This window comes from Eschrichtius robustus, chromosome 4 (genome assembly GCF_028021215.1).
Source record: "Eschrichtius robustus isolate mEscRob2 chromosome 4, mEscRob2.pri, whole genome shotgun sequence".
NCBI lineage: Eukaryota > Metazoa > Chordata > Mammalia > Artiodactyla > Eschrichtiidae > Eschrichtius > Eschrichtius robustus.
The window spans coordinates 15,059,001-15,074,891 of record NC_090827.1 but is presented as its reverse complement, the minus strand read 5'-3'; the positions used below and the strand labels follow the sequence as shown (position 1 = coordinate 15,074,891).

The following is a 15,891-nucleotide window of genomic DNA, read 5'->3' as shown; positions in this document are numbered from 1 at the left end:
ATTTTCCTGCCTCTGCTCTTGTAATATAACTAGTCTGCCTGAGCTGGAGGGGCTTGCATCTCTCTCCTCCACCTTTGCAATGTAACTGTTCTGCCTGGGCTCTCAGGAACTACCTGATTCATCTGCAGTCCCCAGACTGAGGAAAAAAAAAAAAAAGAGGACCATTTTAAATTCAAGCTGGGGGGGGGGGCGGGGGGGTAGGGCTTCCCTGGTGGCTCAGTGGTTAAGAATCCACCTGCTGGGCTTCCCTGGTGGCGCAGTGGTTAAGAATCTGCCTGCCAATGCAGGGTACATGGGTTCGAGGCCTGGTCTGGGAAGATCCCACATGCCGCAGAGCAGCTAGGCCCGTGAGCCACAACTACTGAGCCTGCGCGTCTGGAGCCTGTGCTCCGCAGCAAGAGAGGCCGCGATAGTGAGAGGCCCGCGCATAGCGATGAGGAGTGGCCCCCGCTTGCCGCAACTAGAGAAAGTCCTCGCACAGAGACGAAGACCCAACACAGCCAAAAATAATTAATTAATTAATTAATTAATTAAAAATTAAAAAAAAAAGAATCCGCCTGCCAATGCAAGGGACACGGGTTCGAGCCCTGGTCTGGGAGGATCCCACATGCCGCGGAGCAACTGGGCCCGTGAGCCACAACTACTGAGCCTGCACTCTAGAGCCCGTGCGCCACAACTACTGAGCCTGAGCTCTAGAGCCTGCAAGCCGTAACTACTGAGTCCGTGTGCCACAGCTACTGAAGCCCGTGCGCCTAGGGCCCGTGCTCCACAACAAGAGAAGCCACCGCAGTGAGAAGCCCGCGCACCGCAACAAAGAGTAGACCCCGCTCACCACAACTAGAGAAAGCCCGCGCACAGTAATGAAGACCCAACGCAGCCAAAAATAAATAAATAAATAAATTAATTAAAGATTTTTAAATAAATAAATAAATAAATTCAAGCGGGAAAACTATGAGATCTCTGGTTGTATAGAAATTAACTTGTCTAGCTTAAACTTGTGCATTTAATTAATACAGACCTGTTTTAGGGTCATCAACATAAAGTACAATACTTTCATTGTACCTAGGGTTCCTGGAAGTCAATAAGTGCATATTGTTTCTGTTATAAAATCTGTCAACAGGGAAAAAAATCTGATATGATTACATTTTTAAGTAAATGTAACTGGGATAAGACACCCCTCAAGAAATTAGAGAACAAGTAGATTCTGCAGCTTGGGATACCTCGGTGCCAGGAAGGGCAAAACGTGTTCCCCCAATAAAAACAAGATTAAGGCCTGGGGAAAATACCCCTGGAAGAGGCAGTATCCTTTAAAGCCTGAGGCCCTAAGGGGAATCCAACCGCTGCTCAGCAAATTCCTAAAACACGGACTCATTAGGCCCTGCCAATCCCCTTGCACCACCCCAATCCTTTCCATTCAGAAGCCTAACGGGGAGTATCGGTTTGTGCAAGCCTTATGAGCAGTGAATGAGGCCGTCATCCCTGTTCACACACTGGTGCCAAACCCACACACCCTCCTCGCCCAAGTGCCAGGGAGCACCCAGTATTTCTCTGTTTCGGCCCTCAAAGATGCATTTTTCTGTATTCCCCTACATCCAGACTCTCCATACCTTTTTGCCTTTGAATGGAGGGACCCTGACACCCTGGAGGTACCCAATATGCATGGACATATAAACCCTTCCGCAGGGTTTTCAGGACAGCCGCCATCTTTTTGGAAACGCATTAGCAAGGGAACTGAGGGAACTGAGCCTTGAGAAGGGAACTCTGCTACAGTATGTTGATGATTTATTGATAATTAGTGAGACCAAACAAGATTCAGATCAAAATACTTTAGGGTCCTAAATTTTCTGGCTAAAAGGGGATATAAAGCCTCTACTTCCAAGGCTCAGATCTCACAACAATGGGTTCAATATTTAGGATTTGTTTTGACCCCAGGGGCACGGGCCCTGGCCACAGACAGGAAAACAGCAATTAGTGCATTACCATCTCCAACCACAAAGAGGCAGCTCCGAGGCTTTCTTGGGATGGCTGGGTTCTGTCGTATCTGAATTCCAAGTTATGGCCTTAGGGCAAACCCCTATATGAGGCTCTAAAGGGAGGAGAAAGGGAACCCCTTCAATGGAATAAGGACCGCCAGCAGGGCTTTGAGACTCTAGAGCTTGAGTTGAGTAGAGCACCAGCACTGGGGCTTCCACATTTGGACAAGCCCTTCACACTACACGTTCACGAGAGGTCAGGGATAGAACTAGGGGTCCTGACCCAAAAGCTGGGACCGGATCAGAGACCAGGGGCTTACTTTTCAAAACAACTGGACTCAGTGGCCCTGGGATGGCCAAGCTGCCTGCGGGCAGTACCAGCCGCAGCCCTGTTGGTTAATGAGTCTTCTAAGCTCATTCTGGGACACTTAGATGTGTTAACCCCTCATCAGGTACAATCTGTGCTGGAGGTCAAAGGACATCATTGGTTGACTGGGGGAAGGTTAACAAGATATCAGGCCTTCCTAATGGACACCCCCGACATTACCTTAAAGGTATGCCAAACCCTGAACCCAGCGACTCTGCCTCTGGCATTCGAGAGTGGAGACTTACTGCATCAGTGTATAGAGACCATAGAACAAATTTACTCCAGCAGGACTGATCTAGATGAGCCTCTTGACAGCCCTGAGGTCAAATGATTTACTGATGGGAACAGTTTTGTAGAAATGGGAACCCAAAAGGCGGGGTATGCCAACAGTTAGTCTAGATGAAGTCATAGAAGCCAAGACCCTGCCACCCCAGACATCAGCCCAGGAGGCTGAACTAATTGCATTAATGAGAGCTTTGCAATTAGTGAAGGATAAGAAATTAAATATTTTTACTGACTCTCAACATGGGTTCCACGTGCTACATGCTCATGCTGCCATTTGGAAAGAAAGAGGAATGTTAACCGCTAGAAATTCCCCCCATAAAACATGAAGACTTGATTCTGGCTCTTTTAGAAGCAGTGCAGCTTCTGACCCAGGTGGCAGTAATCCACTGTAGAGGCCATCAGAGGGATGGCTCTTTTGTGAGCCAAGGGAACAGCAAAGCTGATCAAATTGCAAAACAGGCAGTTCGACTGCAGGAACCTGAACAAGTTATGGCTCTAGTGATTGGCCCCCCTGAACTCCCTAGCCTTTCCCAGTATCCCCCACAGGAACAAGAAAATGCTGAGAAATGGGGCTATGAGAAGGGAAGCACAGGCTGGTATAAAAAGGAGGATAAAGTTCTAATCCCTGAAGCCCAACAATGGAAAGTCACTAAGAGTTACATGGTGCCACCCACTATGGGAGGGGTGCACTATGGGACTTGATGCAAAAGGCTTTTTCAGGGAAGGGGCTTGAAAGGACAGTAAAACAAGTAACGCTTGCGTGTGATTTATGTGCCCTTAATAACCCACAGACCCATCCAATCCCCCCTTCGTTTCTCAGGCCAATTCAACACTGAGGGACATAACTGGGGGAAGACTGGCAGTTAGATTTCACCCAAATCCCCCCACAATCAGGTTATAAATATCTTCTGGTGTTTGTTGATTCTTTCACAGGATGGGTTGAAGCCTACCCGACCCGATCTGAAAAGGCTATGGAAGTCTGTAAGTCCCTCTTAAAAGAAATAATTCCTTGGTTTGGACTTCCAAAGTCCCTGCAGAGCAATAACGGGCCCACTTTTATAGCCAAAATCACACAGGGGTTCACAGTGGCCCTAGGGATAGACTACAAGCTACACACCTCTTGGCACCCCCAGTTTTCAGGGAAGGTAGAGAAAATGAACCATACTTTAAAGAAAACCTTAGCAAAGCTCTGCCAAGAAACTCATGAACTCTGGACCAACTTCCTTCCTATCGCTTCCCCCAGGGTCCGTGTAGCCCCCAGAAGTGGTCTGAGACTTAGCCCATTTGAAATGACCTAAGGGAGGCCTTTTCTTACTACTGACATTCTACTGGATGAAGAAGTGAGCCAGGCTCTGAGATATATTATTAATCTAGGACAAGTTCAGAAGGCAATCCAGGTCTATGCCCACAAGGCAATGCCAGCTCCCACTAAAAATACAGAGGAAGGAGCAGTTCCTTCACAAATAAACCCCAGGGACCAAGTTCTTCTTAAAACTTGGAAAGAGGCCCCCCCCACAAGACCAACTATTGCCAAAATGGAAGGGCCCCTATAAAGTTATTTTAACCACCCCTACTGCCGTCAAAATGCAAGGGGTATCTAGTTGGGTACATTTGTCCAGACTAAAGCTTTTACCTCCAGAGACCCCACAGGTCACAACAGAAGAACAATACACCTCTGAGCCAGTGGAAGATCTGAGATACCTATTCAAAAGACAGGCACCATCAACAGATAAGTAAAATGATGTAGTGGGTTGGTTCCTATCTGAAGCCCTAACGGGACTTGGGACTTCTCTTATTTCCTTGGCTGATGTGGTTCTTGACAACTGTCTGGCCCTTGAGTACCTTCTGGCAGAACAAGGTAGAGTTTGTGCGATAATTGATACTTCCTGCTGCACTTGGATCAATGGGACAGGACAGGTAAAAGTTAATATGAAGGAAATATATGCCCCGGCAGAGTGGCTTCACAATTTTGGTGGGGCAATATTGCCTCCCCTGTCTGGTCAACAGTTAAGGAAGCTCAAAGTTAGCCTGGCTCCTTCCCTTTCTGGCCCTTTAATGGCTATTGTTGTTCTCCTTCTTAGCCCTTGTTTGTTTAACCTTTTGGTTAAGTTTGTGTCTTTTAAGCTCCAACAGTTTGAAGTAAGGCTCATGATGGCCCAAGGAGTTCAGCCCATTCCAGTGGAAAGTGGCCCAGGTCCCTACAGGTCCTTGGAACAGTTAGCGAGGGACTTCTACAGCTCTAGGGTAGGCTAGGGTCTGCAGCCCCTGTCCAGTAGGAAGAAGTTTCAGAAGAGACCTTCGGCCCTTTACCCCTTAAGAATAAGTGTGTAAGAGTCTCTCACAGGGTGATGAGACAGGCTGGGACCCGGGACCCTTTGCTGCAGTGCTTGTACCTGGACACACCTCTCCTCGAGCTACAAATACAAGGAAACTATATGGGACTAAAAATAACTGCATGCATGCACAGTTAGGGCAGATTCTGGACAAAAGATACAAAGAGGCCAAAAAACCCAACTGCCACTTTGGAAGAGCCTGGAGCAAAAGCAGGGTACTGTGTATGCCCCCTGCACACAACACGACCTACCGGGTGGGCAAAACCCCTAAGCCACTCCTCCAGCCGACCCCTGGACACACCCCTACCCTCACCCCACATAAGGAACAAGCTCACCCCTCCGCCCCGGGGAGAGCAAGCAAGGGAACCTGTTGTTCTCACTCCCCGCTGCTGCAGCAGGGGCCCCAGTAAAGCCTTGCCTGAATTTCTTATCTGGCTTCTTTTTATCTTTCAAATTTTGTTCTTTTACATTTATTTATTTATTTTGGCTGTGCTGGGTCTTAGTTGCGGCATGTGTGATCTACGTTGTGGCATGCAGGCTTCTTTTGTTGCGGCATGCAGGCTTCTTAGTTGCAGCATGCATGCGGGATCTAGTTCCCTGACCAGGGATCAAACCCAGGCCCCCTGCATTGGGAGCGTGGAGTCTTACCCACTGGACCACCAGGGAAGTTTCTTGTCTGGCTTCTGATTAATTTCTATTGATTAAGGAGGCCAAGAGCCCTGGTCGGTAACATAGGAAGAAAAATTTGAGAACATGTATATGGTTGTTCCATCAATACAAAGTCAAACATCCAAATTAAATCTGAAAAATAAAATATTCACAAATTCGGTTTAGATAAAACCAAACTATTAGATATTTTTAATATCTAATTTTATTTTATTTTTTAATTTAACCAAGGCACTTGATATAGGGACACCTTAATCAATTTTAATAGAGCCATCTTAGTCAAAGCTACATACAACATTAAAAGAAAATGTTGATAATTTTTTAAACAAATACTCTCAACATACCATAGTATTAAAGTAATATGACAAAAAATACTGTGAAAAACGTAGGCAAAATGAATACCACAGTGAGATAAACGAGGCACATTTTCCAAATTAACATCAGTTGAACATCTCCTTTAATGAAATTTATTAGGCTGATAAGTCTTTTTAAGTAGGATTTAATCTTTAGGGGGGAAAAAACAGGGCATCTCTAGTTTTCTATCTGGTCCGATTTCTTGAAAACTGCTTGGAGCCTTGCTGTTATATTTAATATAATTTTATATTACTTATAAAGTATATTATTTACACTATTTATTCAATTTATACTATTTTGAATTTTATACTGAACTTATACAATATTATATAGTATAATATAATACGTGAATTATACATATAATAATTAAATTAGTGTCGTCATTTCCGAACTTAGCCTCTGAAACACTTAAGCGTTTCTGACCTAGAGACAAGAGCATAAATCAGTTTTGAATAAGAGATCCTGTTGGTGTACAAGGGGACAGAGACCTTAGAGTACAAGGAGAACGTCTAGTTATTTTAAGAGAAAGCAGAAACACCCCTAGGAGAATCAAAATCCTATCTATTTCACAGATAGTTCAATGTGATCGCAGGAGCAAACAAGTATCAACCCCTCCTGGAAAAGAAATGAGTTGGTTCATTCCAACTTGAGCCAAAGTATCACCTGTTACACACAAATCCAAATATAGTACCTCCTGGCAAAGAAAGAGCAGAGGCAAAGCTGGTAGACATCTGAGAGCACTGCCCCAGTAACTTGAACTCAAGTTTCGCTTGTTATGGAGACAAACACGCCGAAAATCCAGGCAGTGAACAAATCACGTTACCTCAATTTTAGAGAGCTCTTTGAAGATGAATTTTAAATCTCCTGATACGTCTTTTTGTTTGTTTTTGTTTTACTTTTTATCGTAGAATATTCAAATATGAACAAAATAGAAAGAATAATATAAAAAACTCCCAGTGTATCCATTACCCAGCCTCAGTGATTACCATCAATAATATAATTTTAAAGTTTTATATATAGTTTTAAACAAAAATAAGTTTTATACATGACAAGATTTCCCAAACTATTTTTCAGGTTCAGTGAAAGAATGTGAATTTTAGTTCATCCGTGTTACTCTTAAAGAGTTAGTAAAAAAAAAAGAAAACAATTGGCAGGATTTTTCAGATTCAAACTCTCAGGGTAAATAAATCTTCGTGAGGTGGCCAACGATGAAAACTGAGCATGTTGAGAATTCACTTTTATTAGTCCAACTATGGAACGGACAGACTTTCAGGGACACATTAGTGCTATAAGTAATCTCACTAGAAGCTGATGAAAAACCCAGAAGTTCAGGTTATTAATTTATAATAAAGGATACTTGTGAAGCAATCTGGAAGGTTCAGGTCATTTCACTTCTAGGAAAGTCTAATTGAAAAATAAAATTTAGAAGTTTGCTCAACAAGAATAGAATCAGAGTAAAATGAGGTGAATGAAGTTAAGGACAGCCTCACTCTATTGCGGTAACCAGATGGACTTTTCCCTTGCCTGGGACTACTGCAGTAGGTCACTTATGATGCTCATAACACACCTTCCCCAGCCCAGGGTGGGAAAGCACTAACAAGGGCTTTCTTTCCAACTTTTCCTAAAGCGGAAAGTTACTAATTTCCACTTTTTTCCCATTACTAAAACACTTCACTATGAAGATATCCAATTTCTAAGCTTGTAGCTTACCTACCTGAGTAGCATTTGAAATTAATGTTTTCCAGTGGAAGGAAACTCCTAGCCCCGTTGCTGACGTTTAGGAAGCAATCTTACTTAGAAACTATTGACTCCTGGGTGTGCCACCTACCATTCCTCAGGTCATTTAGACTTGACTACAGGCAAAATACAAATACAGATTTTTCCTGTTTTTCCAGCTTCCAGAGAAAGGACTCTGGCTTTTTTTCTGGGATTGTTAAAGAAAGACTAGCCTATAACTCAATCTCTATGGGATGGCTTCCCAAAGAATCAAAGTTCTCGCTTAGATTTTCAACTTGAACACCAAAAAAAATATTTTTTCTCATCTTTTTACAAGCTTATTGATTCTATTAATATTTGTTTCTCTATAACATTAATAAAACATACTTTTTGTTTCTCCTTTGTGCATGTACTTGCTACCAATTTGTTATTACTATCTTAGCTTTTCCTTATCAAAGGGTTGAGAATTTAAACAATTTCAAAGAGCTCTCAGATAACAGGTTTAGAATTTCTGTTTCATTAGCTCTCTGTCTCTCACAGTAAGTAACAAATGAGACACTTTAGTTAACAGAGCCAGAGGTTTTGGACTTCTTTCATTTGTTCTAAGTGGCTTCCTTTCTAACCCAACCCTAGCCGATCCATAAGAATTTGACTAGATCAAACAGCTTGTCCACTGACTTTATTCTTTTTTTTTTTTTGGCTGTGCCGCGTGGCATGTGGGATTGTAGTTCCCCGACCAGAGACTGAACCCGTGCCCCTTGCATTGGAAGCACTGAACCGCCAGGGAAGTTCCTGACATGAATCCTTAAAAATCAATTCCAACCCAAAGAATAATATTGGAGTGCACTCCATTGTACCCTTAAGGGTTGCCACACATTCTGACTCTGGCATTTATATAGAGCAGTTTCCTTCTCTGCTAGTCTGTTCCAAGACGGTTGGCTCGTAGACCATGTAGTAACAAATGGTGGAGATGCTGAGGGATTTCTTGGGCTATAGCATTATCAGTAACAGCTCCAAAATAATGACATTTGGTTATCTTTATGCAAATATAATGTCGGATGTAAATAATTTCACCAAAAATAATTCCCTTCTTAGTTTTGAAGATAAAAATATACCCTGGTGAGTTCCACAAAATCTAAGGCAATCTATTCTTTTTTTTCCTTCAGGTTTATTTACCTGTGTTTATTTTCTTATCTATATAACTATGACCACTATTTGGATTGGATTGACAAATAATTTCTTTGAAGAGCCCACCTGCAAAATAACAATAACATTATCTGACAATAACAGAGCATAATATGTTTAGCTCAGACTGGCCTACACATTGAGCATAAATGTAGTGCTTACTCTTCACATTTTTTTTCCCTTAAAAAACGTAAGTGCCACCATGTGAGTGGGAGGATACTATCTTGCAAATGAAACCTTGCAAGTAGTACTGGGCAACATGAGGAATGACCTTTCTATGTTATTTGTTTGACAAGTTTGCTATTGTTCTATGTAGTTATAACAACTGATTATAACTGTTAAGGTTTGTATTGAAATGCATTTTTGCTTCAGGGAATTTTAATTAACGATTGTGTTTTTGTGGGATGAAGCAATAGAAAGCGGAAAGTAGAAGGAATAGGGAAAAGAGTACGAGAGAGAAAGCAAAGAAAACAAAGGAGAAGAGATAAGGAAACTGAAAAAGAAAGTGTGGAATGTGGGAAGGCAGAAATTTGCTTAGGAAAAAGAGCAAGATGGAGAAAAAAACATTCTGAGAGAATAGGAATAGTTTGGTTGGTTCTCATGGTAGTATGATTATTTCTGGCAACAGGACCCCAAGCACGCTCAGAAGATAAAAGACTGCCATGTAGCTGCAGTGATAAATTTTCAATTCCCATCATGTCCTCTTTACACTTGTTAACTTTTGCTCATATTAATTTTTTCCATTGCTGTTACCAAAAGCTGCTGGTCTTTTCTTTTCTCTTACTTTCCTTTCAATCTTAAGATAATGAGACATCTGATTCTTTACTGTCATAAAGCCAGAAAAGAAGAGCAAACAGATGAAAGAAGAACGAAGTATCAGGAACCTTCTGACCCTAATCCGTACCATCAGGTCATCTCCTAAGCTAGCTAGTGCTGCTCTGCTAGGCTTCTGTCATGCAAAGGTTTTGTAAGTAATATCTCCAAGGAAGCAGTACTTTAAATGCCTTGCCTATGGCTCCCCAGTGAGCAAATAAGTCAGAAATAGAACCCAGACCTCCTGACGTCAGTTTCAACGTTCTTTCCACTTCACGATGCCTAAAAATATAAACAAATAAAAAACTCCCCAAAGCAAATAAAACCTTATCCACTTGCAAGTTGCACCTTAGAAGCCTGAAGTTTAGTAAGATTGATTTTTAAAATTCTAGCTTTTTAAATATGACACCTGACTTTGTAACAAATCAATCCATTTAAATGTATTTTCCTAAATAAAATGTCCTTAATATTCATGTTTAGTCTAATAATCTAGTAATACCCTATAATAATAGTTTCCAACTGTAAGGACCCTGAGGAAATTTTCTTCTATCACTTTTAAATAAAAATGTCTTCAGCTGAAATGAGATCTTTTTTGTGGCTTTATTTATACGTTTGAATGACTTCACTATATTCCGTCAGTGCCACCCCTCCAAATCTGTCTTGTTGACTCTAGATCTCATTTCAAATGTCACTTTCCTGGGGCAGCATTCTCTGACTCTTCAGAGTAAGTTATCCACCTCCACACACTGCATTTATTACTTCTAAAGCACCTGCACTTTCCATTCACAGCCTTTGTTATGATAGTAGTTACACAATAATTTGAGTAATTATTGTTTAATGTCACCCTTGCCTTCCAGACCATAAGCACCATGAGGGCAGAATTTGTCTTGTTCACCAATATATCCCTAGCACCTATCACAGTGATTGCCACATAGTAGGTGTTCAATAAATATTTATGTAATAAGTGAATTTCTCTTGTGGGATGGAGTAATAGAAGAGGGATAAGTGTGTTTCTGGTATAACTGCATGAAGTTTTTGCTTACCTAGTTTAAGAAGAATAACAAATAATAATAGTCCTCTTTCTTCTGTGCCTACTGTTTACAATGCACTAGGTTAGATGTTTTGTGTGCATATTCTCGCAACAACCCTAAGAGGTAGCAACAATTTTAAATCATACTTCTGATGAGGACACAGACGTTTAGAAAGATTAAGTAACTTGTCCAAGGTTACCTAGCTAGTGGTTGAAGTTTGGCTGATATACGAACTTAGGAAATAAAAATGCAAAGAAAACATTAGGCCTTTTTTTTTTAAAAGAGTAATCTCTTCTTCTGTTTTTGTTTTGTTTTGTTTTGTTTTTTATTGAAGTATAGTTGATTTCTCTCCTGTTTTTTCATTAACGTTATACCAACACCAGGGAGGTGGTGGGAAAGGGAAATGCCCACTTCCACTAATGATCATTCAATGTCAGATTTTTCCACTTTGCTTCCTGTTTAACAGATTCCAAATTTGTCATTCCTACCTCCATGTATTACCTATATAACTATTCAAAATGGTATCTGAGGGAATTCCCTGGAAGTCCAGTGGTTAGGACTCAGCGCTTTCACTGCCATGGCCCTGGTTCAATCCCTGGTCAGGGAACTAAGATCCCGCAGGCCACTCAGGGCGGCCAAAAAAAAAAAAAAAGAAATGGTATCTGAAAGAAGATGTGGTACATATACACAATGGAATACTACTCAACCATAAAGAAGAATGAAATAATGCCATTTGCAGCAACATGGACGGACCTAGAGATTATCATACTAAGTGTAGTAAGTCAGAAAGAGAAAGACAAATACCATATGATATCACTTATATGTGGAATCTAAAATATGACACAAATAAACTTGTTTATGAAACAGAAAGAGACTCACAGACATAGAGGACAGACTTGTGGTTGCCCCAGGGGGTGGGGGAGGGAGGGATTGGAAGTTTGGGATGAGCAGATGCAAACTATTATATACAGGATGGATAAAGAACAAGGTCCTACTGCAGAGCATAGGGATCTACATTCAATATCCTGTAATAAACCATAATGGAAAAGAACATGACAAATAATATATCTATGTATCTATATCTATACCTAAATCTATATCTTTATCTATATATAGCTGAATCACTTTGCTGTACACCAGAAACTAAACAACATTGTAAACCAACCATATTTCAGCAAAAAATAAATTTTTAAAAAATGGTGTGTGATGTTGGCAACCCCCAGACATGGGAGTGAAGGGGATTCCAGATGATTCCAGTGCCCAGCCAACAAGCCTTCCCAGCTGAGGCCACAGACATGGTAGAGAAATGACAAGCCAACCTCACTGTGCCCTGTCTGAATTCCTAACTCACAGAATCTATGAACATAACAAAATAGCTCTATGGTAAGTCACTAAGTTTTGGAGAACTTGTTACACAACAGTAACTAAAATAGATGGATTGCTAGATGGATAGAGGCCTGGAGAAATGACCAGATATGTGATAAAGCAAGTATAGCAAATTATTAATTGTAGCATCTATGTGGAACATGCATGGGTGTTCACTGTACAATTTTTTCAATTTTTCTGTATATTTGAACATTTTTACAATAGAATATTGGTAAGGGAGAAAATAATAGGAACCACTGTGAATAATAGATAAACCACTAGCTAGCATTTATCATGTATTACAGTGTGTGAGGACCTGTGCCACGCACTTTTATATTCATTATCTCACTTAATTTTCTCAGCCCCGTGTTACTACTTTCTGGTGCTATTATTTCCTCCATCTTATAGATAATAAATCCGAGGCTCAGAGAGGTTAAGTCACTTTTCTATTGTAACAATGCTTGTAAATAGTAGAGGTGGAATTCCAGTTTGGGTACGTGTGATTCCATAACTGAGGCTCTTAACTCCCTCAGATTTAGAGCACTGCCATTCCAGTCTACCCTCCATCCATTTCTTTGATACAAAGATAAAGTTAAAACTACTCAAAACAAACAAATAAAATGGTATCTGAATTTCTGCAAAGAGATAACTAGTTTTGTTGCTGTTTGTTTTTTCCTAAGAGTACAAAGAAAAATAGGGAAGGAAGTAATAACAGTGAATGAGGTTATAGGGAGAGCCAAGAAGGCAGTTAGGAACCAAGGAAAGTGTTGTGTATCTTTTAACAGTAATATACCAAATTATAACAATGGAGATTGGTTTATAAAACTAGTTTATAGTGGAATTACTTTTACTCACATGGAAGAAGAAGCATTTTCTTATTTGCCCATAGGTGCCTAAATAAACAACAATAAATACAGTCATGAATAGACTAAACCAAACTTCTCTTTATCCTTCAGACTGATTCCTTTTTTTGAGGCCTGCCCAAGAATTCCGAGTCATCCCCACTACTTGATCTCTATAAACTGTGAGATCCCTTGAGATATGAAGAACGGTATAACCTTGTTGAAAGAGAGGTAACGTGCTATATAGTGGAAAGTAGCTATTTATTTGGCCAAACATGAGTGCTTTTCTGTATGGAATTACTTTTTATTTTTGGTCTGGAATTATTTTTATTCTTCAAAATAACATTGCCGAGAATCTCTTAAACTCTACCACTCCACTACTCACTGAGTTAATTTTTCCTTTTATTTCCTTTGAAAGTTATAAACAAGTTCTTAATGAAAGCTATATACGCAGTAACAGATACTCAAGGATAAAAGCTTTTCTACATGTTTTATTTATTTCATGGCCCTGTCTAGCAAATATAAGACAATACAATATAGAATCCAAACCTGAATACAAGCATCATTTCAGAAATTAGACAACATGGCATAAAAATGAAAGAAAATCAAATTTATTGAGTGCCTATTGCATGCTTAGTTCAAGGAGAAGCCCTTAATTTTGTTACAGTTTCATCAAAACCCTAGAACATTTTCCCGTTTAAAGAACAGTCTACATAGGTCACTACCAGGTGAAAGATGATTAACGAAAACATCCACGCTGACCTCACTACAAATGAGAGGACTAAAGAAGTACAATAGAACTTAGCTTTAATAAGGCCTATTATTACATGGATCAATTGACAATTCCACAAATATAACAACTATATCTGGAAAGCAGTCTGGTATTTTTTTATTGACTTTTAAGGCGATTGTGGGTAATCCACATGGATTTTCAACCATGTCACCTTGTTTCCCATCAGTACCATCACAATCGCTACTTTAGACAGATTTCATTATATTTTAAACTCAAGATAAGTTTATAATCCAGTTTTTGGTAAGTCCATTCTTTCTGTTCTAGTCCCTTCCTATCTAAGGGTTTCAAATATTATGGATTTATGTCAATACCTGATTACTAGATTAAATTACTAGCCTATTTGAGACTTTATTATTTTCCTGATTAAATGAGGACCACTTGAGTGTGTGAAACCTACAAGCAACATTCAAATCAAGACATCTTTTCATTAAGGCAGCCTTAGCAATATTTTAGACTAACATCCTAAATTTATTTTAACATCATCTGCATTTCACTGGAAACCATGAACAGAGTAAAATTTTCCCCTTTAATTGGCTGTTTTACTTACTAGATTAAGATTACTTATTAGATTAAGATTAAGATTACTAGATGCTCTCTTGCCAGATGTATGATGGGACCAGAAAAATGGATTAAATTGTTACATATGCTGGGGGAGCAAACTGAGGGTGCTTTGGATCTCATTTGTTTAAATTGGGGGATGTAAAGAGTGATTCAAATTTTCCTTTCAGGTGTGTTGTGTATTCTTGTAGATGTAAATAGATAGAAACCATCTATTAACAATGTTGTCCAAAGTTAAGAAAGATCATCATCTCTGTCATGAAGAACACAAACTCTCAGAGAATACAGTTCTACCCTGCAATTTTAAAAAGGCCTTTGAAGATGTCCCTAGCTTTGGCAGTATTCCAGAACCAGCTGGATCAGAGTGATCCAGCTTAATATAGAACACTGCAGCCCTGAAGACTCCTGAAAGCCAGTATAGTGTCTGGAGCAAATGAATGTGTGATTAATGCTGATGAATCCAACCTTCACTGGGAGACATCTGTCAAGATTTCTTGAGGAATGAGATTGTCGGTCTAAAAAGAATAGATCAAATAACTAGCCTCTGAAATACATAAACATTAACACTATTTTTAAATATTTTTCTTTACCTTGAGGCAAATATCCTAAGACATAATTAATCACCAGTCTAGTGTGTTTGATTATTGATAATATATTAAAAACCAGCAATGGACTTAGTTCAGTTATTTTTGGTTAGCTCTTTTTTTGCATCTCAGATAGAGAAAAACAACAGATACTTCTAATTGATCTGTGCTTGGTGATCACAGTAATGATTATATTTTAATGAAGTAGGAAGCATTTCATTAAACAATCTAGATAGCTAAAATGCTGAAGGTTCATTAATTCATTCAAAAAACATTTATTGAGTCTCTGTTCTATGGCAGACACTGTTCCAGGTAGAGATGTAACTATTGTTAAAAGTAAACTGTTTCCTCATGGAGTTAACGTTTTAGTGTATCTGATAGGCAATAAAACAGGTACATACAGTATTTCAAGTGGTGATAAATGCCATAGAGATTGATAAAGCAGGTAAGGATAAGTGAGTAATGACATGATGGGATGGGGTAAGAGCTTTTGGAGGAGGTGACATTTAAGTAGACTGCTGAGTGACACAAAAGAGTGAGCCACACAAATATCTGAGGAAGAGAATTTCAGGTAGAATAAAAAGCAAAAAACAAACAAAAAAGATCTGGAGAAGGAAATGCATTGAATTTGTTTTCAGAACAGCAAGGAGGCAGGTTTTACTGGAGTGAAATGAACTAGAAGGAGAGAAGTCTGATGTGAGATCAGGGAAGTAGCCAAAGGCAAGATGACAGGCTTTGTAGCCCACAAAGAAGTCTGGATTTCATTCCAGTATCCAGAAAGTCATTGGAGGGTTTCTAATATGGGTAGGACATAATTCCATAAGTTACCCAAACTTTAAAAGGTAAAAGTAGAATCGGGGAAACCAGTTAGGAGAAGACGGTGGCTTGAATCTAGGCGTGGTAATGGTAGATATAGTAGGAAGTTGTAGAATACTGCAATAATTTAGGAGTGGATCTGAAGGTATTTGCTTGTGGCTTAAATATGGAGTGTAATTTTTAAGATAAAGAGGAATCAAGAATGATCCC

General features: G+C 39.8%; 1 protein-coding gene across 1 annotated transcript in view; it reads left to right on the top strand.

The window, feature by feature from the left end:
• Window positions 1–15,891, top strand: part of HPGDS (hematopoietic prostaglandin D synthase) — a 157,659-nt gene that overhangs the window by 7,999 nt on the left and 133,769 nt on the right. The gene's annotated exons all lie outside the window — the stretch shown is intronic.